The sequence below is a fragment of the Dermochelys coriacea genome, chromosome 8 (genome assembly GCF_009764565.3).
Source record: "Dermochelys coriacea isolate rDerCor1 chromosome 8, rDerCor1.pri.v4, whole genome shotgun sequence".
Lineage (NCBI taxonomy): Eukaryota > Metazoa > Chordata > Testudines > Dermochelyidae > Dermochelys > Dermochelys coriacea.
In genome coordinates this window covers 10,595,929-10,622,954 of record NC_050075.1, presented here as the reverse complement: position 1 = coordinate 10,622,954, position 27,026 = coordinate 10,595,929, and the positions used below count along the sequence as shown (strand labels likewise).

The 27,026-nt window shown below is 41.8% G+C and overlaps 1 long non-coding RNA gene across 1 annotated transcript; it reads right to left on the bottom strand.

The window, feature by feature from the left end:
• Positions 1-4,344: 4,344 nt before the first annotated feature.
• LOC122455442 lies at positions 4,345-27,026 on the bottom strand. Its single transcript, XR_006273649.1, has 3 exons — positions 26,905-27,026; positions 17,332-17,453; positions 4,345-5,639 (listed from the first exon to the last, which is right to left on the bottom strand). It is a non-coding gene; the product is annotated as an uncharacterized LOC122455442 (long non-coding RNA).

Here is a 27,026-nt window from a genome sequence, read left to right as displayed (position 1 = left end):
TTTCAGCACATGAAGTTTGAAACAGGAACAGATAGTGGGGAGAGCAATACCTAGAATATGAAGTAGTGACGTGCTGGAATTGTTTGAATCATCCAGTTATTTAACTATTTGAAAAATTGGAAAATAGAGAACTAAAAGCAAGTTGATGGGTTTATAAAATTTCCAGAGTGGACTTCCAATCCTTATTGATGCTATATCTGTTTAAATGTGTGATTATTTATCCTTCAGCTGGGGGGGGGGGAACACAGGGAAAAGACATTTTTCTTACTTGTTCTACAAGCTGTCTATTTAAGGTGAATCTTCAAGCACAGGAATTACCTTTCACAGTGGATTTCCTTTATATCTGTTATTTTTTACTCTTATTATTGCATTTCTGCAATCCACAGGAAATACCAAGAGTTCAGCTTTGACTCTGCTTCCAACTGAATCAGTTTAGTCTGGACTGGAGGTAAATTCTTACCAGTATATGACTGATTCACTGTTAACTTTGTTCTCCTTATTGAAAATATAAATTGGTTGGACCCTGTACTATAGTTTTATTGTATATTTGAACAATAAATACTTTGTTATTTTATTTTTACAGGTGGCAGCAGCTACTGTTACTATGCAAAAAGAAAAGGAGTACTTGTGGCACCTTAGAGACTAAAATTTATTTGAGCATAAGCTTTCGTGAGCTACATGCATCTGAAGAAGTGAGCTGTAGCTCATGAAAGCTTATGCTCAAATAAATTTGTTAGTCTCTAAGGTGCCACAAGTACTCCCTTTCTTTTTGCGAATACAGACTAACACAGCTGCTACTCTGAAACCTGTTACTATGCAGTTTTCAATCTTTCAGGAAAGATCACATCAGACAATAAACAGATCAAAAACAGTCTTTCATTAGAGTCCTCCAGTGTTAAGATACAATAAATAGACATATTTTAGCAGAAAACCAATTACAATCTCATAATTGTGGACTACATCCCAATAGCTGAATAGTTCATTGTTATTGGCATTAGGATATTTTTTTTACACTATATGACACACTAGACAAATATGTTTCATATAACTGACATGAATGCAATTTGTAATTTTAAAATTCAGTTTACAGGAAAAAATGAATAGAAATATAACCCAAATACCCTATGTACTGGCATATCATGTATGGTGTTTGAGGAGCCAAAGTCACATGACAGAGCAGCTCAAACTAAAATGTCTTTACTCTTTATAGAAATGTTTCAAGAGTAAAAGCAAATGTCTCTGATGAATATTGTTTGTCGAGACCAGTGGAATAGCCCTGAGCACTAGAATGGCTCCCCACTATGCCAACCTCTTTTTGGGCCACCTTGAAAAAGAATTTCTGGACAAATGCACCATGAAACCAATTATGTATTTGAGATACATGATGATATTCTCATGCTCAGGAGAAGACCACTTAAAGTCACGTTTAGGTTTTCACCACAACTTTAACCACCACCACCCATCAATTAAATCTTCTCTTGAACACTCCCATGTTAGCATCAACTTCCGGGACACCACAATCAACTTCAGCAATGGAACCCTATAGACAACCATATACAAGAAACTGCTGGATCCCCACACCTACCTTCATAGATCCAGTAACCACCCCAAAACACACCAAGAAACCCGTTATGTACAGCCAGACACTCAGACATCACAGACTATGAAAGTATGAGATATACACCTTAACACACTTAAAACTGCCTTCACCAAAAAAGGACACTCCACCAAAGCAGAAGATTGCATCATGGAACAAGCCACCTAAATATCCCAAGAGAACCTGCTTCAATACAGAAATAAAACCCCCTCTGACCTCACACCCCTAGTTGTGACTTACCAACCCATGTCATGCCATCAAATAACTACATCCCATACTTGATGGGGACTCCATCCTGAAAGAAATCTTTCCTAAACTCCCACTTCTGGCCTTCAAACAACCTCCTCTCCCCCCCCCCCCCGCAACCTCTCCTTGTTCATCAGAAGCAAGCTCCCCACAGACCAGGACACACCAACTCAAAACAGCACGAGACCCTGCCAGAACAGATGCAAAACCTGCAGATACATCTCCACTGCTACGTCTCCCAAAACATGTAGTAAATGCCCCCCAAAACAACTATGTGGGTTAAATGAGATAATCATTATGCTTGTGAATGTACACTCACAGGAAAATGATAACAGACTAAATACACCACAGGAGTAAACACTTTACAAAGTGATCACTCTGTATCTGCCCTATCACTTCTAAGTCTCAAAAGAAACCTGCACAACGCTACATAACCATATAACCACAGGGACAGGCTTAGTTTATTTCCTACAGTCAGCATATTCAGCAAATCTCTTTGCAGTCAAAGTTAATTACCCTTTTGGAAGGATACAGTATGGAATGTAATAGCTTAGGGTATAATATCACTGATTTACACTAAGAAACATACCAACTGGATTTAGCGGAAGCTGTCAGACCATTAGAATGAAGGCTATTGTTGCATTGAAGGCTCAACTTGGGGGGAAAAAAAAAAGGATCCTTATCTTTTAAAGGATGTGCTTGGTCAAGGGGGAAGTAGTATATGATGTACCCTCCCTCTGGACAACTACATAGGAGATAAAAGTCCATTTAACTTCTTTATCTCAGTCTTTAATCTGTCACTTCTCCCACAGAATCTTCCAAATGCTAACAGAAAAGATTAAAACCTTGGAATTTAATATCCATACAGAGATGAAAACTAGACACATTCAAAGTTCTGACCAAAACCCCCCAAAAATCATTCCCTATGCAAAGGTAAGCTATATCATTAGTCATCGAGTTCCTAGCTGCGGGTTTTGCACTGAGATCAAATTGTTTTCTCTGAAACACAGGGGAATTTTTACAATTTAACTGGAATATGTCAAAGAGCATTTATATTTGTTTATACCCTTACACGGATGCTGTCTCCCTGTTGCAGAGCAGCTGACCTCTCAGATACAAGGAATCAGTGTTGTGGTCAGCATACTGTCAGCCCATCGGAGAGCAGAGGGTCCACTGGGGTTCATCCTATATGTAAATGGGTTCAGTACATTGGTCACTCTTTCAAACAAGAATAGGAACTAACTGCATAAGAAGGAAAACATCACAATACCACAGAATAACCGTGTGCCATTTTTAACCTGATTATGTAAATACTATAAACCACATATGTCTAGCTGTGAGGAGATCATCAACACTGGACCAGATGGAAAGATCCAAATGAAGCTAGCTTTGAAGGTGCTGTTCAGCTTGATTTTAGGCCTAGCAGAGAACAAAACCACAAAGGCTTTCTAGAAACAAAAATCACAACTGCTTTAAGTTTATTGATCCATCCCATATCTGAAAGGTAAAAACATTTAAAGTAAGTGGAAAAAAATAACCAATAGAAACAGCCATTTCTCTCGGGTTTTACTACCCCTGTTCAAAGAGCACTATTTTATCACAACTCTGTGAGCAAGGCACCCTCTGACCGCTTCCTAGCTTTTTTATGTGCCTCAGCACACCTGCTGGCCATTTGCTAGTTTCAGCTAATTAGCCACCAATTACCATCACTTACATGTTCACCTATTCCATTTGAAAATCTTTAAGTGCAAGATTGCCCAGTTACTGTACTTGGGCATTCCCTATGAAAGGGAATAGCCAGGCAGCCCTTCCGCTAAAAAGTTATCATTTTAACTTCCAGCCTTTCAAGTTCTGCCTCAGCTGGTTTTAGTCTTTTGTTAAAAGAAATATATATTTTCTGGCAACAAATGTATCTTAGTACTGTGGCAGGCTGAACACTGCACTTGAAAATAGCTCACTCCTGGCGCTGGATATAGTATATACAGAGTGCTAGCTGCTGCCTGGGAAACTGGAAGACCTAGTAGAGCTCACTAGTGAAAGTGAGATTTCAAATGCAGAAAGTTGTGTTTACTAACTCTATCCCTTACTAAGGTGTTCAATAATTGACCATCAACCAGTCACCTATTCGTACTGTTGCATAACGAAGTGAGAGCAGTAATTCTGAATACGATTCTGAGATACAGAAACAACGTACTCAGCTATGCAGCTAATCCTGCCGATCCTGATAATCAATTTCTCATTCTGACCAGCTTTGCGATTTAGTTTTCCATTTATTTATTAAATCACTTGATCCTGTAAATCTTCCCGTGGGACTTGAAGTGACTTCAGTGGGAACTGTAGAGATGGAGGACTCACAAGATCTCAGCACAAACATATGGTCCAAACAGAACTGTTAAAATAGAAACAAATAGTATTTATTGTTCTAGTTATAAAAAGCTCATGACAGTTAAGCATATGTCTAAGCTTTTGCAGGAACAGAGCCATAAATCATTTGTGCCCCTTCCGGTTCATTTTTGATGTATAACTTAAATGGTTTTCTTTCAACAATTTGTATTGTGCTTGTCTGCCACATTAGACATACAAATTCCCTATTAGCTCTTTAATCTCTGGCAATCTTCGAAGGAGCAGGAACGTGACATCACAGATGGTGTTTGCAAACTGAACTGCGATCCTGCATGGTATTCAGGGCTATGCTGAAGCCAACACCTGAAATCCTGGCCACACTGAAGTCAGCGGGAGCTTTCCCACTGACTTGAACGGGGTACGTCTACACACCTATGGCAGCAAGCCCCGCAGCCTGGGTCAACTGACTTGGGCTAGAGAGGTCACTAAAAATAGCTGCCTAGACAGTGCTCTGAAGTTGTGGCTCACGCTCTGAAGCCTAGGGAAGGGGCAATATCACCCAGCAGTCTTAGGAGTCTGCCTGTGTAGAGTAGTGTGTAGGATTGGAGCAAAAGCCCTACCATTTTACCCACTTATTAGGAGATTGTTTTGCTTCATAAAGGCATTAGCACCACTAAAAACAGGTCTCTCATTTCAAAATATCCCTTAGTGTAAAAGAAACATTAAAATTTCCTGGTTTCTCTTTTCCTCAGACAGGATGTGCACATTTAGAACATTCATGCCCTAAATATTTTCTTTTCCAACTCTCTGTAAAGGGAACTCCATCACCGGATAAAACAACTTCAAAGCTCAGCCTCCTATTGTGATTTGTCTATTATGCGAGATAGAATAAAATTAATGAGTTCATCATAAAGCATACGGTAAAGCCAGATATACAAGATAGGGGGATGCTAAATCCAATAACAGGTTCAGCTATTACTTCTGGATGAACTCAAATGCTTATTAATATAACTTCAATACTAGACCCAGGAGAATAATTAAAGGGTTGCAGCCGTCAGTGTTGGAAAAATATTAATTCAAAACAGATTTTTCCTTGTTCTGTATTAGTTGGTATAATTAAGATAAACAGCAACAAAAGTAAATATTGTTCATTGCACCTAAAAGGGCTTAGTCTGAAAAGGAACAAATAAAAATATTTTTAGAACACAAGAAGTGTCATTCTGGGTCAGATCATGGTGGCAGGCTCTGGGTTCTAGGCAGTCAGTCCTGGTGGTTGGAGTTGTGGTCAAGTACAGGTAGCAAAGGTTGCAGCTGGCTGTAGAGTCAGGACTGGGGTGAGGGCAACACTAAACCAAGGTGTGGGGACAAGCTGCTGGTCAGAGTCTGTAGACAAGCCAAATCAGGATCATATTCAGAGACCTGAAGCAGGCTGAAGGTCAAAGCCAAGTTGGAGCTGTAATAAAATTTTCAATGTCAAGTTCTCAGGTCAAGAATGACAGGACACCACCAGATTTTAACCTCTCAAGAATCTATATAAATACTTGTGAGTTAGACCCAAGCTGAAATTTCACCCATAAAAACAATAAGCAATTTGCCCATCATTGCACCTAAATATTTTGTATTCAAATTTAATCCAAGTGAAATATTTCCAGCCATTGATTTTATTTATAGGTCCAGCCAAAGTTTTCCTACAGTGGCTCTAAGTACTGGAACAAGTGGAGGGAAGCTGAAGTCTGGGGATATTAGATTTCCCTGCCCACTTACAGAAGCACATTAACAATTTAAAAATCTCTTAATGAAGAAGGGCTAGATGCTATGGCAGCCTTCATATTTCTTATGGGCAAGCTACAATTGCTTTCTGGTTGAAAGAGAGCAAACGAAAGAATCCCTGTGTTATACTAGACTGTCTAGTCATGACAATAGCAATGAAGGGTAACTCATCGGTCATATTCAGAATTTTGTTTATTTAGTGTTCTTCCTCCAACTCCCTAAAATGTCAATTACTCTTGTTGGCAAAGCTTTTGAAAACCTCATTTTAATTTGGATCTCAGACGGTCTGAATTTCTTTAAAGCAAATTCTCAAATCAACATATTTTCATGTTCAAATGCCTCTTCTACAAAGAGATCTTTTCTGGAAGGGAAAAGACCAGCTTCCTCCTGAGGGAGACTGCTGGTTGTTCTAATTTTAGATAACAGTCAATAATAACAAGGGGCTTTGTCTGCAGGCTGCCTTTGAAAGAAGAAAAACAGCAGCTCATTGTATTTTTGCAGCAACAACGCTGCACATTTGAGTTTGAATTTACAAATCTGACACCACATAAGGATGATGAAGGTAGTGTCCATGTTATCTAGCTCCAGGCTGAAGTAACCACAACACAGGTCTGGTAGCAACTGTTTGCTGACAGTTTTCTTTGCTCTCTGGGCAAAGAAAATACAATTTATCCCAGTAGGATGATGCAAAGACTGAACATTACAAAGACAGAGTGGTCAGAAATAAAGATTTACTGAAGCCTGAATTTCAAGCAAAGTGCATGACTACTAGGACAACTACCAATAAGCTTGTGACAATATATAGCGGTAATAGGAATATTGCATTCAGGGAATGGGAATTTGGGAGATATCATGACTTGAAATGAGTAAAGCAAATTAGAACTTGTATAGGTTTCCTTAGTTGAATCATGAATTGATGTGAGACGGTTTCATCATCACAAGTTTAACACACTATCACAAAATGTCCAGTTCATTACCCATTACTTACCCAGCAAGTGATGCTGTTCAATATGATAGGGCCTTAAATCATCCAGTCATGATGTATCTGAGTCCACACACATGTTGGAAGTCTCCCAAACACGTGTCAGTGCTCCTTAGCTCAAGCTGAGCTACATTGCTGGTAGATTTCAGACTAGCAGCTGTGTTAGTCTGTATTCGCTAAAAGAAAAGGAGTACTTGTGGCACCTTAGAGACTAACAAATTTATGTGAGCATAAGCTTTCATGAGCTATAGCATCCGATGAAGTAAGCTGTAGCTCACGAAAGCTTATGCTCAAATAAATTTGTTAGTCTCTAAGGTGCCACAAGTACTCCTTTTCTTAGTACTGGAAGAGTTAAGTTGCATAAAAATATGAAATAGCTGCATATTAATACCTATAATGCCATAACTTCTGATAGCTCTGCAATTAATTGATGCCATGACTGTATGCTAGAAGCTTGTCATTAATGGCTATGTCTGTTAGTTCTGCTGGACTACAGTAGTAGCTCTGTGTTGCATCATGAATGTGCTTTTTCCAGTCAGGTACCACCATCTGACACACCCGTTCCTCAGATTAGCTCTCATTTCAAACTTTAGGCCAACTTCATGCATAGAAAAGGAGCACCCCAACCTCCAAATGTGGCTCCTGCCCCCACTGCACAATTACCCAGGCAAACCAGCTACTTAGGAAAACATTACAAATTTTAAAATAAGGGTGTATGAACACCTCGCCTGCTAACAATAGTTTACTACTTTAATCCCTGACAGCACAAACATGCTTGCTGGAGGGGCAGCGAAGTAGTACAAGTGTGATGTGGCCTATCAGGCCTTCCCTACTTCCTGCTGACACTCCCAGACTAAGGAAAGTCCACTCAGATTGGGTGACCAATAAGACAGTCCTCCAATGGTCTAGAAGAGCCAGGAGGAAATACTGACCAATTAAGCACCAGCAGGCCAGTTTAAAAGCCCCCCCCAGCCATTATGCAGGAGCAGTGGTGGGTGAGAGACTGGGACAGAGTACAAGCAGCTCTTCAGGGATGACCCAGCATCCAGGCCTGGGTCCTGCCCTGTGCACTGCAATGAAGACCTTGCATTTTGAAGGGGTTCCCCCGCCCCCCTTTGTTTAAAAAAGCACAGACAGCCGAATCTAGAGTTAATTTTCTTACTTGGATTTTGTCAGTCTCTAAACAAAGCTTACAGAACACATTACCCTGCCCACAGCAGGCAGCCAATCCTTGCAGACAACAGTGGGGAGTGCCTGTGTGAAGGGGACATTGCAGAGAACTGCTGCCTCCCACAAAGAAGAGACATTGCTCCACAAAAACATGATCAGGCAAGGAAGGCACTGTAGGGTAGGGTAGTAATGCTAGCACTGCCATCACAGCACTAGTGTAACTTTATTAACTTCCTTTATTTTTTGGTTTGTACAATAGCCAAACCACAAAAATACTGACACACTAGCAAAGCAACTACACTTTCAACCTATTTACATTGTGTACTCAGGTTCCATAAACTTCATTACAACTCAGAATTGAACACAAATATAAAACCTACTGATGCCATGCAGACATCCCTGTTCTTGGTAGATCTCATCCCTTTGCGGGGCATCAAAGGAAAGTCTTTAAAGAATCACATACATCACATCAACATCACCATATCTTTAGATGGAAAGTTCATAACTTCAGTTTCAATATTTATGAGTTAATGGGATCCTGCATTAAATAGAAATTCAATGTTCAGCTACAGAAAATAAATAAACCTTCCATTACGCATACTGTTGACAAGTTAATTTGTCTCCTCTTGAGATACTGCAAAGAAAATGTTAAAGAAAATAGTCATTTGAAGTGCTACAGCCCAAGTGCTCTCTCTCTCTCTCTCAAGAAAGTTAATGAGTAAATGCAAAAAGTTTCAGAGGTTCAGTCTGGTGGATATAACACTTTGTCCCCCCAGTAAGAAGCAATGAGCTAGACAACGTACAGTTTATTCACACATTATCCAAACTACTTTAGTCTCCAAAATTAGGCTAGAGATCTTATAATAAAAAAAATGTCAATTACAGCTTTGTTTCTTATAGTCCAAGCATATAGTTTTCAGTTGCTGATGTCTGAAATATTTATGAAGGAAAATGAAGGTTTTATGCTTTTTGATTCATCCCTAAATTCAAGATGTAGTCATTGCATTGTGACCTTGTCTATGCACTTGTTTTATGGCTTAAACAACCCATAAGACAGACATGTTGGAAAATATTTTCAGTTAATACAGCTGATTTAGACCTTCATCTGGCAAGACACTTAAGCAGGTGTCTAACTTCAAGCAGTTACCTGTTCCCATTAAGCATCTGGGATCAAAAACATTGAAAAGATACAGGAAATATTTGTTGAAGACACAGATGAAAAAAAAACCCCAGCCACAGAAAACATCTCTTTTTACACACACACACACACACACACACACACACACACACACACACACACACACACACGAGGCTATTGACAGTCTGCACTTATTACATGTTATCCACTTGTGGTAACATTCTATTATTTAAGAACATAACATAAGAATGGCCATGCTGGGTCAGACCAATGGTCCATCTAGCCCACTATCCTGTCTCCCAGCAGCAGCCAGTGTCAGATGCTTCAGAAGGAAAGAACAGAACAGGCCAATTTGAGTGATCCATCCCCTATCATCCAGTCCCAGCTTCTGAAACTCAGAGGTTTAAGGACACCCTGAGCATGTAGTTACATCTCCAACTACCTTAACTAATACCCTTGGATTGACCTATTCTCGATGAACTTATCTAATTCTTCTTTGAAGCCAGCTATACTTTTGGCCTTCACAATATCCATCGTCAATGAGTTGTACAGGTTGACTGTGCATTAGGTGAAGTACTTCCTTATGTGTGTTTTAAGCCTACTGCCTCTTAATTGCGTGGGTTCTTGCATTATGAGAAGAGGTAAATTACAGTTCCTTGTTCACTTTCTTCATGCCATTCATGATTTTATAGACCTTTATCATACCCCCCTCTTGTCTCTTTTCCCAGCTAAACAATGCAAGCTTTTTTAATCTCTCCTCGTGAAAGCTGTTCCATACCCCAATCACTTTTGCTGCCCTTCTCTGTACATTTTCTAAGATGGGGTGACCAGAACTTCACATGGTCTTGACAGTAGGGTGTACCATGGATTTATATAGTGACATTATGATATTTTCTGTTTTATTAGCTTTCCCTTTCCTAATGTTTACTAACATTGTTAGCTTTTATGACTACCGCTGAACATAGGGAGGATGTTTTCAGAAAACTATCTACAATGACTCGAAGATCTTTGAGTGGGACCAGATTATTTAGATCTCATCATTGTCTATGTAAAGTTGGGATTACGTTTTCCAGTATGCATTACTTTGCACTTATCAGCGCTGGGTATACAGTTAGTTTGAGTCTCTACTGTGGTGTTTTTAAATAGTTTCCAGGCAACTTGCAGGCATTTTACTCTTGTGACGGTTCCTTTTAAATTTTTATTTAACTAGCTTCCTCATTTTGCATAAAGTTCCCCTTTTTGACATTGAAGTCTACTCTGGTGGGTTTATTTGGTATTCTGCTCATCCCTCCACCAAGATGTTAAATTTAATTATGGTTGCTATTACTGAGTGGTTGAGTTATATTCACCTCTTGTACCAGTACCTCTATCAAATTTTCTGGCTTTTTTGGTACATTACAACAGTTACTTTATGGAAAGCAGATTATCAGTTTCCTAACTGTGAATGGTTTAAATCTGTCCCAACATATAATTCTCACTCCAAGCAATTTACAGCTACAGCTATAACAGGGTACTGTATCTTCCAGATTAATACTTTAAAAACTGTTGAAACAACAAAGAATTGATTGCCAATTGTCTTGTCACTGGTGAAGCAAGCCAAGATTTTTCAGCTTGTGCATAGGGAAAAAGAACCATCACAGCAAATATACACTATTTTTCTTTTAAGATAGAAAAATGGATTGATTCTCATTACATGTGTTCATGTATTAAATGGTTAAATCCCGGTTTTGTTGGGAAATTCTGGCTCCTGCTGCCTTGTGACCTGAATTTATGTTAAGATATTCAAGGACAGGAATTTTATTTGAAGGTGTTCAGTCACCATTAGTACATACAGGTAGAGCACAATCCTTCCCTTGAAATCAATGGGAGTTTTGCAATTAGTTTCAAGGGGATCAAAAGTGGGCTCTTAGAAAGATTTTGTCCTTATTGAATCAAACATTTCTCTAAGGAAGCCAAAAACTGCATTATAATTTTTGGGCTATAAAAGGTGCCTTACCCTTGATAATATAACTATAGAAGGTTCCTGGTTTTGATATTCCTAGTTTAGTCCTTTTCACATTGCAAATCCCTAATTCAGTTCAAAAGGAGCACTGATTTAGTGTAGAAATGAATTACCAAGTGTCCTACGCATTCAGATTCAGGCTAAGGTCATTCACTGATGAAGCATTGTAATGAAACTCATGCTGCAGTTGCTTGCATGATGCTGGGCTTATGGACATGTACAGCCTTTTTGCAGATTCACTCTCCAATGTTTACTGAAATGGATTATTCTGTAATACTGTATTTCATAGAGAGGGTATGCTGGCCAATGAAATAGAATGCAGCACTCCCATAACAGAGAACAAACATACATAAATTGTCATTTTGAAACACTATTACTAAAATTATGAATGTGACCTTCTTCTCCAATGAATTTATTACACAGAAAAAATATAAATATAATTCATAAATAAATTTCTTCAGTATGCTACTAATCCATGCCACACTCACATACTTAACAGGAGAATCAGTCAAAGCATCAGTATTCTTAGTAAGGGTTTCCATTAACAATTAATATCATGCTGGTCAAAACTCTATTTGCAGACCCAGGTCTCACAAAAACAGATCAAACATAGAGTCAGTGAGCACCCAATCTTTTACTGTTACTAATAATTTACCAATGCTGAGCACTTTTAAATATTGTGATCATGTGACTTGCATCCCTTTTTTTCATCTGCCACCTTAACTTGATTATATTTTCTGTTACAAAAAGGTAACAGACTATTTTTGAATGTGTTATTGTAGCCATGTTGGGCCTAGGATATTAGAGAAACAAGGTGCTTGAGATAACATCTGTTATTGGACCAGCTTCTGTTACTAAGAGTCAAGCTTTAGAGCTTACACAGAGCTGAACTGCAGAAGAGCTCTGTAAACTCAAAAGTTTCTTGTCTCTATGAATCTGACAGCCTGGCCCAGCAAACCCTTCATCATTTTCATGTCAGTGTGGTGTGAAGAATTAGGCCACATAATACTGTATCTTAGTTGCCATAATGCACAGTCCTCTTCACATCTTAACACATCTAGTCAATAGTCCTATTTCCAGTACCCTTTCTACGGACCTGCATGTGACTTGGAGATGACAATTCCTCCCTTCACTCATATGTTTGGATGTCCATGGGGAGGGCAATCTAGACCAGTCCCTAATTGTCACGCCCTTGATTTTCAGATTTGAATTGTGAGCACACAGATACCAAGTATGATAAGATGGATATAGGCTATTATTCCCACTCAGTGCAGCTCTAGAGAGAGCTCACACATCTTTTGTCCATTGTCGTGTTAATGAAGTATCTGTTTATTTTATGATCTATTAGGAGAAAGATTATAGTCATTCTTTGTGTTGCATTGAAATGTATCTAATGTCATATTTCATGTGGGAAAAGCCAAATCAACCTTGCACCAATGTGTAATGTAAGCAGCCCACCACATTACAGTGAACATTCCATCCTTTCCACCCCTCCTGCAGTGAATAGTGGAATACCCTGTTCATTTTTGTTCCATCTCAACAAGGCTCCTATTTCATTTTATTTTGGTGAAATTTCTGGTCATAGAATAATAAAGGCATGGTGCACTTATTTATTATGCATTTCAAAGCCAAATACATTTCATTCTCCTTTGACTCACACCACTTACATAATTTGCCGTTCCCTGTTCTAAATTGGGCAGAAGAGCACTAATGAAAGAGCTATGACTACCAAGATGAATGTATTCCATAGTAAATTCTTCAAAATAGAATAGTATCCAGCATTGTTTGCATAATCTGAACCTTCCATACAATTGGTAAACTAAATTGTTTTGTTTAATAGAAAAAGCAAGGGATGTTCAGTAACAAAATTCTGATGAGTGGTTAGAGGTAGTTGCTTATTCCCTGAGTTGCATCAGTGTGATTGGATGGTAAAAAGTACAGCCTTTGAACAATATGCAGCCTTGCCGAATTCTTTTTGCCATGATAACAAATGTACAGCTATTAGTTTGAAATCTAGTCTTCTAATCCAATTTTGTAGCTCAGGCTCATTGAAGTTTTAAACCCCTCCACAGTCTGGGTATGTCTGGATTTCAGGTTCAGGGAAAACCCAAGATTGGAGTTAAAAAAAAAAAAAAAGGCCTAACCCTAATCTGGTGTAAATCACCGTAGCTGCTTAAATCCTTGGCTAGTGTAAATTGCCATAATACTATTCAATAGAGCAAGGGCAGCTTGCACCAGCTGAGGATCTGGCGTATGTTTTGAAATGCAGCATTAATTATGATAAGTCTTTGCTAGCAGTGGTTCTGCTTACTGCAAGTCTACCTTGAAGATAAATCCATTGATTAGGCAGGAGTGGAGAAGGAACTGTTGTACAATCACAACTTTTCTTCTGGAGGACAAGAATTGTATCACCTGCACACAGTACCAGTTCTCACTGGTCCAATCATGTGCTCCTGGGAGGGGCTGAATGACCTTGACTCTTGGTGTAGCCAAGCTCATCTGTTTCCTGCAGCCACAGCAAAAATAAAGGCAGCAACCACTGCAGCATATGAGAGTTTTGCCACTGACTCCAGTGTGAGAGGACTGGGTACTCAGCACCTCCCAGGAGTTGCTCAGTATCTTGCAAACCGGGCCCTAGAAAACCATTATACCTTAGAAGACATTGTTCTGCCCTTAAACAAATGTGACTTTTGCCCTTCTTTTACTTATTTTATCCAGTGACATTTGGCCATTTTCAAACAACAAATACCTTGAAAGCCTCCTTCATTGGGGGGATTCACCTTTATCTGGCTGTGCAGCATAAAATTCCTGTACTGCCTCTCTTGAAAAAGATTCCTGTGTCACAGGGCAGGTTTCACTGTGTGCCAGGAGCACTGTAGGCTATAGCTGCTATTGATGTAACTCTAGACTTCTGACTACAAGGCACAGATCTTCAAAGTTGGGTAGAAAAGCACTAGTATGGCAATCTTTGTTATGGAGAGAGAAAGGAAAACTTTGGTTAAGATTTTCGGGGCCATGCATGCCATAAAATGGTTTTTCTGGCAGCTGCAGCTGCAATTGCCATATTTAACAGTATCAGGGCCTCCAGTATCTGGATTTTGTACTGCAGGGTATTTGTATTGCAGCTTGAAGATGCAAAGATCACTGACATATTCTACATCTGTTTGGAGAGGAGGGATAAGTGAGACTGCTTTACATTAATGTACATTCTGGCTATTTTGCTTTACTGCACAGCAAACACTGACTGGGGATTAAAAATCCCAGTGAGATGAGAGATGTTCTGGCAGCCTAAGTCTATCTAAGGGCTCCCTTTTGAGCTGGCAAAATGCAAGTCTCTGAATATGGTAGTTAGACAATTATTTGCTGTAGTTGGCCAGCAGATTCTGCCTGGCCCTATGGTGGGTGCAGAGAATGGGAGGGAAGCTGGTAGGGGGAGGGGTACAGAATAGAGGAGCCTGGTGTCACTTGTGCACCCTGAAGAAGAGCCTGGCAGCATTTCACTCAAAAGACTGGTGATGCACAATGCTCCAGACAAGGCTTCCCAGACATGCACACCAGCTAGTAGAGGTGGCTGGCTGCACTGAGGGGAGGAGAGGAAAGGAGGGAGTAAGAGGATGCTGAACCAGCCATAGCCTCTGCATGCTGGAAGATACAGTAACACTTCTGTCAGTGATGATTAGCTCAGCAAGTGGCACAGCTTTGCCATAAAGGGCAATTACTGAGCCTGGCAGCAAACTGTCTCACAGGCAATGAAGTACACTCCTGTGCAGAATCTCCCTGCAATCTCTCAAATATCAGTATCCTTATAGAAGGGAATATGGACTGCACAGTACTGAATAGCTTCCAGAACTGCATGGGTGATATTAACCAACCAGATGCCAGAAGCATAAATAACCTTCTGGAAAAAAAAAAGTCTGAAATAGGTTTTCCTAATGTCACTAACCATTTTCTTTTCAACCTCTCTCAGGTAGTCACTGTGCATGTCAATGTGTAATTCTATTGATTTGCCCCAATTATAACTGTAAATTCAACATTCAGGGGTAGCTATTCAAAGCAGCTTGCAGGGATTTAGCCATGTAATTTCTTCTGACAAGAGACATGATTAAAACCTAGCTCACGGCTTTGAAATTGTACTTCCTGGAACTGCATTTTCCTCCTATAATGGCATCAACGCTGTTTTAATGTAACCTTGGCTGCCAGAAGCGGATGAGCTTGAAGTAAGTGAGGTGACAGGGTTGTGCGGTGGCACATCAGCAAAGCAACCCATTACCTCTGTTTCATGCAGATTTCTGGTCCTGCTACCACCAGACACAGCTGGCTAGAGTATCTGCTTTGCAGAATTGTGATCAGCAAAGGAGAGCAGAGATGGGGATAGCTGACAGGAAACAAGTTCTAGTTCCCTAATTTTCTACCCAGCCCACAGTCTCAGCTACAAGAAGAAAAGGAGGACTTGTGGCACCTTAGAGACTAACAAATTTATTTGAGTATAAGCTTTTGTGAGCTACAGCTCACTTCATCAGATGCATTCATCACAATATCTAAGGGAACATCTGGCAGCTGAGCATAGCCAAAACAAAAACCACTTTAGCAGCTCCTTCTCCGCTATCCCTCCCAGTGGTGTAGGAGGAGTATGGCAATACTGGTTCCATGCCTGTTAGGGACTCTGATTGCTCAGGAAATCCCAGCTAGTGGGAAACCCAAGTCTCTTCTCCCTTCACACCACCTGAGTAGTACAAGGTGAAAAGAGCAGGGCAGAGAATCCATTCAAGTGGGCATAGAAAGAGTATTGGATAAGGGAGCCATTATTGAAATGGAAGTTAATCCAAGACAGATGTGCACATGTGCCAAGTCAGATTTCCATAAGTGAAGCTATAGAAGTCCTGCCAGAGCAACTGACTGGGAGACAACCAAAGTTACTTTTGAAAACTTAAGCCTTGACAAATGCTTGCCCCTCCCTTCACTCAAATTTTTACTTCCAGTCTCCTGTTTTCTTTCTTCTTCTTCTCCTTCCATTATTTCCACCTTCTCATTTCATTCACTTATCTCAGGATAGTGATTGTCCTTCAAAACTCTGATTTGCTTAGGAAACTAAATGTTACGTAGAATTCCCCACAGTAAGAATAGAGAATACTGAAGCTATGGAGGTATGACTATTGTAGTTAGTCAAAGTAAAACAGAAACATCTTAAGAGTTACTACAGTCGTATTTCTTGCCTTTATGGACTTTTCACACACACACCCCATATGAACCATCAGTCTCTAGGCTTATTTACAGCACTTTCCAAATGTCACAAGAAAGAGAACCAAAAAAAAAAAAAACCACCACACACTCCGAAGCTATCTTAAACAAGAACTACAATCACTACAAGCCAGAAAAGATATTAACCCGGTCTCTTGCTCGGACCAGAAACATGGCAGTTATTCAGGATCCCCTTCTTCCAAGGGGCACTTTGATTTAGAACCTTGAGCATTGCTCCTGGTGTAATTCCAGATTTTAACGAGACTAAAGAGTAACCAAAAAAACAAAAAAACACACACCACACACACTCCATACACATTCTTGACACAAGTAGTAAAAAGTAACATTACCCTTGTTACTCATTTTCTAATAAAACAGGAACATTCTGTGAGCTATAGATAAATTATCCATTGGGTATGTATGAGTGACCCAGACACCATACACACTCCCCCTCCCACCTTGTCAGTGTAAAGATGAACTGGGAGATGGTATTCATAGCTCCACAGTAAAGAGTTATGCCTTTATGTTTTTAAGGAGGCCTGTACAAGTGTCCCTGGATGAATGTGGAAAAGGTTACTTTCAGTAAGAAGAATACAGTCCCAGATTCTCTGTAGTATCCAAAGAGTGCTTTAGTGCAACTCAAGAGGGATTAGCAAACATGACTTTAGGCGATATTTCTGCTCCCTCGGTCCTGGGCTGGCTGTTCACTAGGCTGATCCCCCTCAGCATAAGTTACAACAGCATTCAGGCTGCTCTCTCAGTGACCTTTTACAGCAACCAGATATCAGCAGGGCATAGGCATGCTTTCCCTGCTTAAAATTAGCTCCACGTCCCCACAGGCTTACCTTACATGACACCTCCATGGCTAGCAACACTGGTTCTAGAGTTACTTTGTGCCAGCAGCCCAAGATCTGGGCCATGGAATTCTCCACCATTCTAGCTGGCCCCTTCTATAGCTCAGCTACTGCTGAAGACAGACAAACAATGCAGCTTATGACAGTAAGCAAGGCATTTGTGTTTGTAATAGTGCCATAGAATATCTTCATTGGATTGGTAATGTTTTGTTCATGCTACATTAATCTAACATAATATTACTTTCATACTGACATAAGCCACCGACATGTAACAATGCTGGTGTAAAAAATATTATCTGAATAATATGAACAACACAATGGAGAATTGTATAGTTTAGAGACACTTTGTCAAGCCATTTTGCTGGCAGTTTTTCCCCACAATGCAACTGAATGTTTGGGTTTAATTTACTGGAGTGCTAAGAGATGGCTGGGAGCACTGGTATAAAACAGTTAATCAAATTTTAAATCCACCTAGCAAGATGATATTGATAGTCACTACATTTATGTGCTCTGACTTTGTACATGTTACTCACTAGGACAATGTTCCAACAGGGTTTTGAATTCTTCATTTAGCTTTATAGCATCAATTACAATGCACTAATCAATCAGAGTCATTTACACAGTGAAACAAGATAAGTTGTACAATGTAAACCATAGATGCAGAGTAAAACATCTGAAAAGATAATACAGTTCTACCTGGCTAAGCAAAGGACAAGTACAGCCTTTTATATTCCAATATTAATTTAAAGATTTTTGTAATATCCTAATTCTAAATGTACTCTTCAATAGCCCATAATTACTGTAGCTTCCTAAAATCAAAGAAAGCTGGGGCTGTAAAGCATTGCTCACCTCACACTGAAAGCACAAAGTGCATTTTTCCCTTTTCCATTCTACTTTTATACAACCATGTAACTGAAATATGTGCTGCACTCCAGCAGTCAGGTGTCATAGCCAGTTGATTTTTATTTTATTTTTTTGCCTTGACAATAACAAATCAGTCACACTTTCTGGGCCTAGAATAAAGAGGTGGCATTCATGCACCAGGTTTTAAAGAATTCAGCATCAGCTTTCACGAGAAAAAGGGTGAGATGATGCATCCTACTGATCATCTTGTAAACGTCAGAAAGGTTTGGACTACTTGTCATGTCTTGTTTCAGACTAGATTACAGCCACTTTGGGGCAGAGGCTGTGGCAATTATCAGGAACTGAGTCATAATGCTGAATTGAACGGTGTCTTCAGATCAGGTTTTTTCTCATCTAGCTAACAATTACTTCATGTAAATAAAACAGAACTTACATTTCCTAAACTGTGAGGAAAACTGTCAGACAATCTGTTTTCTTCTTGTACTAGTAAAGAGCACATATTGTATTATTTCAGTGTTACTTCATATGCTGAATGCTCTGTGAATTCCTTGCTAAAATATTTTATTAGAACACGGTGAAATAATAGCAAAAGGTTTATGTGGTAAAAATATGAACTTGGTGATTTGGGTCAAGCCATCACAGACACTACCAAAGGCATGCAAAACAAAACAACAAAATATACCCACTGATCTGTGTGGCATTTGTGTAAGGGGACTGTTGCCCCCTTACTAACATTCAGTGGGGGTGTTTTAGTTGCTAGCTCCCAGTACTAAAAAACGGGGAAGGGTCGATGGGGAATCAGGACCCTGAGACTGACAGCCCCCAGGAACAATGGGAAGAGGCCAATGCTCCAGGTCAGCCTGAATGACAAGGCGGGCAGGCTAATTAGGGAGTCAGGAGGCCAGGGAGGTCCCGTCCTCCATGTGAGCTGGATTTGCCTGGGTCAGACAGAGTGGGGCCGAGCTAAGGAGAAAGTTGGGGCCCAAGCTAAGCTGGGGAGTAGAGCTGGGCCAGATTCAGAGGGACCAGAAAAGCAGCCCAGAGGGAGCAGACTTGCCCTGGGAGCAGAGCTGCAGCAACCAGAGCCAGAGGGGCCAGAGAAGCAGCCCAGGGAGCTGGAGGCAGAGCAGCAGCAGCAGCGCAGAGACAGAGCGGTGGAACTGGGGCTGGAGCAGTCCGGAGCTGGGTGGGGTAAGCAGCTGGGGAGAGCGAGGGGTACCCTGGGCAGCGGGCCCAGCACAGGGAGACGCCTCAGCCAAGGGGCTCTGCAGGCCAGGCTTGGATCATAACCCCAACAGGGCGGGGGTGACACTGGGGAAAAAGGTCCTACCACTGAGAGCCTGAGAGCGTGTGGCCACCAGAGCAAGTGTCCAACCCACAGCATCCCTACAGCACAGCCACGGCCTGAGGCTTGCAAGAACAGACTGAACTGTCCTGACATTCCAGAGACGCTGTTTGTGATGTTCCCTGCCACAGAGCGGGTTGATGTGTTTCCTTTAATCTTTCCCATTATTCCTTATTCTTTTTAAAATTAATTGTTGATTAAATAACCTGCATTTGTTTTAACTTGTATGTAATGGTCAGAGAAGTGCCCAGTGCAGAGAGAGTACCCTGGAGTGGTGACACCCTAGCCCCTGTCCTAGGTGACCACAGCAGGATTGAGGGTCGAGCCCCCCAGGAATCCTGGGCCCAGCCTTGTTGGGGTTACGAGGACTCTGCCAGACAGGAGAGTGGAAGGGGAGTCCTCAAGGGCAGGGAGGCCACTGGGTAAAGGAAGTGGGAGCGAGGACTCAGATGCTTTCACTAGTCCACTTCACCGGGGTAGTGCAGAAGCCAGGAAAGTTCCCCCCAAGAGCGGGACTATTCCCCCGCTTACATTTGCTTTGCCCTGATGAAATAAAGGTGTAAATCCTCAGAAATACTAATGCAGGAAAATAATGTAATTATGCAGGAAAGGTTAGCTGTGTTTATTCTTATGACAGTAAATCCCACGGGATTAACAGTTCAAATGTATTGCACTCTTGCAGTACCATGGTTCTGCTACGAGGAAAAGAACAAACTGAAGAGGACCCAAACCAAAACCTTGGATCTAAACATCCTTAAATGTTGAGGAGACTCCTGGGACATAACAGACAGGGTCCCAGTCCCTTGGCCAGCTCTGAACAGAGACCCAGCAGCCACTGCCTCCCCTTGCTATGCCTGAGATACCAGTGCAGCACAGCCCATAACTGGGAACGCCCTGGCTATGCAGAAGCCCAAAATGGAGGAGGAGGAGACCCTGCTGGAGTCCTGGCACTGTGGACAGGGCAGCAACAGGGAAGGGGGCTGCAGCCTACAGGCTTTTCAGAGGGAGCAGAGGTGCTGGGATCCCCATAGGACTGCTCTCAGGGCTATGCCCTGCCCTGGCATGTCTCAATACTTTCTTCCCTGGCTGCAGTCTCCCAAATGGGCCTGTGTCTGGTTCTGACCTCTACAAGCTGTGAGTAAAGCTGAGCCATGCCTGTAGGGCACCCTGCACCTCACCATCTTTGCTGCTCTGGGACAGGTGCCTTAGTGGAAAGGGGTCCTCTCTCTGGGCCCCCTCTTTAGGAAACTTTTGGTTGTGCCCCTGGGAGGCTCCCACCAGCAAAATCAAAAGTCAGCGCCTGTGGAACAGATTATTTCAGAGAACTATCCACAATGACTCCAACATCTTTCTTGACTGGGAGCAGCTAATTTAGACTCTGTCATTTTGCATGTAGAGTTGGGATTATGGCTTCCAATGTGCATTTATCAACACTGAATTTCATCTGCCATTCTGTTGCTTGGTCACCCAGTTTTGTGAGATCCATTACATGTCACAGGAGAAAATGTTGATTTCATAATATTTTGTCATTGTGAAGACAGCTGTTCTGTTTGTACCCCATGTCCCTAGGTACTCAGGCATATCCACTTAGCAGAGCAACGAAATATACTGCCCTAGATGGGCAGAGCTGCCTCCTCCCCTCACAGTGGGACATATGAGGACCTGCAGAAATAATCCATCAAGGCTGACGCTGCCTCCTTGGAGCAGCCCTGTATCTCTTTTACGGCCTCAGAGGGATGACTCCTTTCTTCTGAATTCCCCCACCAATTTGCCCAGCACTCAGCCCTGCATCTCATTTTAGGCACTGCTAGGAATAGGATTAACTCTTCCTGCCCTTCCCCTAAAATATCCTGAAAAAAGGAACCTGAAAGCTAAACGTGTTTAACTCCGGCACCACAAAAAATAGGAAATCAAATCTAGCTGCTTTTAATAAAATGTGCCCCATTTGTCTGCATGTCTTAAGACTGCTGCCATTTGGTATTGTTGGCCTGTGGAAGAGCATCAGAGACATCATCTCAGAACGTCCATTAACCTAATAGATCCATTGTATATTGTTGTAGTGGGGCAGCTGCCTCTCTCTGGGAGAACAAGAGAAAAGCAGCCAAGCTAGGCTGATTGGGGAAGCAGCCACAGCTGAGGCCAGCTCAATTAGGGCCCAGCTGGCCCTGATAAGAAGGCTGTGGGCCAGAAGCTGGAAGAGTCTCACTCTAGCCCTGGAGTGGAAAGGGCTAGCTGCCTGACAGGCAGGTACCGGAACTGGTGCAGTGCTGGGGAGCTCCAGCCTGGTAAAACTGCAGGCCTTGTTGAAGGCCAATCAAAGGTACTGGGGCTGCAGAGATACAGCCTGGGAATAGGCAAAGGCAGCAGGTCCCACCCCCTTGCCAATGATGACTGGCCATTACAGACTGCAGTCTGCCCTTGTGAGTGGGGGGTTAGATGATGACTGGTAGTAGCCACTGAGGCAAGGTGGGTTTAGAGGGTTGGGGGTTCCCCTGAGAGGGGAAACTCAGTAAGGAGGTACTGCTGGGGGCAGAACTCCCAGGTAAAACGGTACTGGGGTCCAAGCGGGACAGGGGGCCACTGGCAGGAGAGAGACCAGTATGCAGTGCTAATTCCCAAACTACCAGCAGGAGGCATCACACCTGTGAGTCTCAACCTTACTACAATTGTTCTTTTAAATATAATACTAGAGGCTTAAAGTACATGTTGTCATGCAGTTGGGCTAAGAAATCCACTATCTGTGCAGTGTCCCTCAGAGCCAATGCAACGTTGTATTGCAAATTAGTTGGAGTGTAAGGGTGGTGATTGGTTGAGTAACCTCTGATATCACAAAGGCCTTTTGGCATGGGATAGATACGTGTCTTATTGTAGCTGTACACTACACAAATTTAATTTGTAAAGTCAAAATGGCTGAGAACCTAAAAACTGGGGATATTAACCAGCCATGAATCCCAGTGATTACTGAACGTGGTGATATTCTAAACAAAGTTCTGATCCATGCTTATAGCAGTTTCCATCACTTCACGCTCACTCAGAGTCTCAGACACTGAGTGACAATCCTGAAATCTTACATAGATAGCAATGCTGCCTTGCAATGAAAACATCAAAATTAAGAATTGATCCAAATGAATCTCTTCTAACTCCTACATTTGGGGCAAAATTCATTCTTTAGATCTACAGGGTGTGTTTCACCTACAATTTCTGTTTCCAGAAGTGCAGAATACCCATTTGCCTTAAATTCTGTTGGGTTCCTAGAATATTAGAATCCAAATCCACCCACTGATCTGAAAAGCATTTGCTCTTAGAAGCTGAATTTCTGTCAGTATTGTGCATTTTCTTTTTGGAAGTCAGTTTCTGAAATCATGCAAAATAAGAAGCGTGTGTTCCTTATTAAACCTTGATTTTTATATTTCCTGATGTACTGAGTTTTCTGAGTCTGGCCTTTTCGAATTTCATTTTGTGTTGAACTCATGTTTCTGTTCACAGCAACATAGCAAGTGTTCCATTCTGAAATTTACAGAACAATGTTGTTGACATTGCTACTGCCTTAGCACTGGAGAAATTAATGGGTCTATCTGCAGAAAAAGATACCCCAAATTGTGAGTAAAGATATCTGAATATGGGCCTAAGGAATTAGAGGTCATTTTATTTAAAAATTCTTTGTATTTGAACAGATCGTTTTCCACTTGTTACAAGCGGAGTTGCAGAATGTTTGTGCCATTCTTCAATAACTTTGGGAATAAACTTAACATTGCTCAAAAACTGATCAAAATTTAAGAACTGCATTATGCTACTTACTGGGTTATGTAAGAGAAATTTCAGCTAGTAGTTGGAGGAGAGGAAGCAGGGGGGTGGGAAGTCTTGTTAAATCTGTTAGAGATGTTTCAGAGTACCAGCCGTGTTAGTCTATATCTGCAAAAAGAAAAGGAGTACTTGTGGCACCTTAGAAACTAACATTTATTTGAGCATAAGCTTTTGTGAGCTACAGCTCACTTCATCTGAATGCATCCGATGAAGTGAGCTGTAGCTAACGAAAACTTATGCTCAAATTTGTTAAAGGTGCCACAAGTACTCCTTCCTCTTTCTATGTTAGAGAATAAACTTGGTTCATAGGACAGAGAATAAAAACATTCCATAGTCAATTTGTCTTTCATCTAGCCTTGAGATTCCACAATTAACTAGCTTTCAGCTGGGAAAGAGCAAGTCTGAGGGGTGCATGCTATTAGTTCATGCATTCAAAATTGATTACGCTTCCTTCTGAGTAAAAACTTCAGACAATATTTTATTTCCCCTTTGCGTGAAATCCAGGATGACTTCTACTGAATCATTCATACCTTGTAGTCTAAAATTAAATAAGACTGGAAAAACCTAGAGGGTTTCACAGGGAGATTTGAGAATGATATAATGCATGCTTTAGTACAATAAGGGAAGTGTAGTTACTAACCTTTTCTTGAGTGTATATTATCTGAGAGCTACAGATAAAAAGAATGAGACAGTGCCTTTATAAAGGAAGGCAAGTCTCATTATGCCCATTTTACAGATGGGGGAAAAATGAGGCACAGCAAAGTAACTTATTCTAGGTCACACAGCAGAGTCAGAACTATCACCCAGCTCTTAGAGTAATTCACAACCTTGGATAAAATTATTAATTATATATGGCCAGATTCTGCCATCCTTACTCCCATTAACAGTAATAGTCTCATGCATTTCAAAGGGACTTCTTGAGGTGTATTTCTACTAAGTCTGAGTAAGAGTATCAAACTGGCCCACATTGGGTTATACATGTGGGAACCACGCATTACCATGCTCTAATCATTGTTATCAAATATGTATTCATGTGGTTTAATGTGCTTTAGGCTTAATCTAGCAAGGTTCTGAGCATCTGCTGTGAGATCCTGAGCATTGTCAATCCCCAGCAAAGGGAAAATGAACACGCTCAGACCTTGCAGGTTGAGGACCAAAATGCACACATCTGGCAACTGGGCTTCCCAGCAACGATGACAAACCAAGAATGTGGTGTCGGATCCTATTCAAACCTTTACGTCAAAGCATCTTTTAACATCTTTACAGAAGAGCTTGCTTGACATTTAGTCACATTACAGACAAAATTTACAGACTGACACTGTCAGTGGTGTTGGAACAGATAATATTCATGATTTTGCCTATTCCCACATCCCTCGGGACAAAAATAAGCATGTTAATGGCAAAGGGGAAGGCCAGCGACACAAGCCTTTTGCAAGCAGCCTACTGTGCAGGCATAAAATGCACTTCCCACAAGCATTTGAAACTGTCATGCAAACGTTTGTACAAAGTGAGCCTAAAAGGGGTATAAAATGCATCACGAGTTAAATTAGTTTAAAATTCTGTTTTCAAGTAGTGCTTTGCAGTGTCCACCCAGCTGTGTTCTTCCCTAAACTATCAGTTTCCTAGCCTAACAGTGAGTGTTCCCATTACCTCTTAGACAATTCATGCTCACAGCTGCTTCAGAACAGAGTTACTGCAGAGATGACGTAAGCAGTTACCACAACAAGGGATCCCTTCACTACTTCGTAGCTTTGCTAAGTCAGTAACGGATTTATAGTGTCACAGTTTCAGGGTAACTGCTCTTGCATTCCCCTTCGGTGGTCCCTCAAGGGCACCAACTCTAAAAGTTTCTGGCTCCACTCCATCACTTCTCGTGGGTGGACTTGTACCTTCCTCTTTTCTGAACAGGGATTTTCTAGGCTGCAGAGTTCCATACCTACACGGTGATATTCCCAGCAAGCCAGTCTGCCTAAACAGGACAGCATGTGCTCTTTGCCTTCTTGCCAAAGGCCATGAACAGCATGTTACCCAGTTATAGGCTACTACATGGGGTTTTTTTAATAAGCAAGCCCATTTATTCTTAAAGTGAAACCATTACAGAGAAAATTTGTTTAAAACAATAAAAGAACCTACATGCATGCCAAAAGGCTTACCAGAGGTCACCTCAACTCAGACCTTGGTCTCTGGTAGGAGACAGTCCTTGAAGACCCACAACTGGGTTTTTCCCATGGTTACGAGTTCATAACTGTCTCAGATTCAGAACCGTAACGCAGGCTGGGCAAGACTTTTTTTTAACACAGCTCGAGCCTTTGATCTCAAGTCTCTGGGAAAAGAGATCAGTGGTTCCCAAACTTGTTCCTTCGCTTGTTCAAGGAAAGCCCCTGGCGGGCCAGGCCAGTTTGTTTACCTGCCGTGTCCGCAGGTTTGGCTGATAGTGGCTCCCAGTGGCCGCGGTTCACTGCTCCAGGCCAATGGGAGCCCCTGGAAGTGGCAGCAAGTACATCCATTGGCCTGGAGCAGCGAACCGCGGCCACTGGGAGCCACGATCGGCCAAACCTGCGGACACAGCAGGTAAACAAACCAGCCTGGCCCGCCTGGGTCTTTCCCTGAACAAGTGAAGGAACAAGTTTGGGAACCATTGAGAGAGAGATAATGAACACTCCTCAGGGTGTAACTCCCAAACGCTGGGTTTTGTATAACTGAGGGTAGGGAATTTTGCATTAACTTCTCCCTCGGTAATCCCCAGGAAATTCACTTCACACTTATTGTCCCAAAAGTCCATTCCGGTCTGGCACACTTTCAATATAGTCCTTTGAACTCCCAGACCACACATCACATCTCCACTCTGGAGACATCCCATACAATCTCATCCCACAATAATACATAAACCATTCTCTGTTGGTGCACACTTACCTCTCATGAGCACTTCCTGATGGGTGGGTGCAAGCCTGCACCTTCTTTTCAGTGCCCCCTGTCAGCTGTTGCCCTCATCAGCCCTCCAGCTAAATCACCCAATAGCTAAAATGGATTAAACCCTTCTGAGGTAACACAATCCAACAAATGGCTGGCCCTCTCTGTGGTCTTCAGCCCTGTCTCTAGGCCTATTTAAAGTCTAGCCCCTTTCTTGGATTTTTAGTATGGAGTCTTATTGCTGCCTTGGGGCTTAGGCCACTTCCACAGTAGCCAGTGGGAGGACCCAGGCCCACCAACTACTCCAGATCCCAATCCAGGGACCCTACAAATAAGAGCCACTTGCTTCTTTCTTTAATAGTTGTTACTGCTGCATTCCCTGAACTGCTTCCCACTCTGTCCCATCACCTTCTTGGATTCTCCTTCTTCCCCTGTTTAAGCAGGGTATCGCCCAGGCCTCCATGCCTGGAGAGTTTCTCCTTTTGTATCCTGACTTCTCAGTCTTCTCTCAGGCCTCTTTGCCTGGAAAACTGGTAACATTCTCTGCCCCTTTTTAATCAAGAGTCTCTGTCCTAGGTCTCTGCCTGGAGAGCGTCCCATCCTGTCCCTGTATGAGCAGGATTTCTCCCCAATCGCTTTACCTGTGGTGTTTCACAGCCTTTCAGTCCCTCTTCGCCGCTCTGGTTCTAGTCAGTAACTGATCATCTTAGCCTCTGCAGCTCCTTTTTATCTGAGGCTACTGTGCTCTGACTGGCTGATTCCC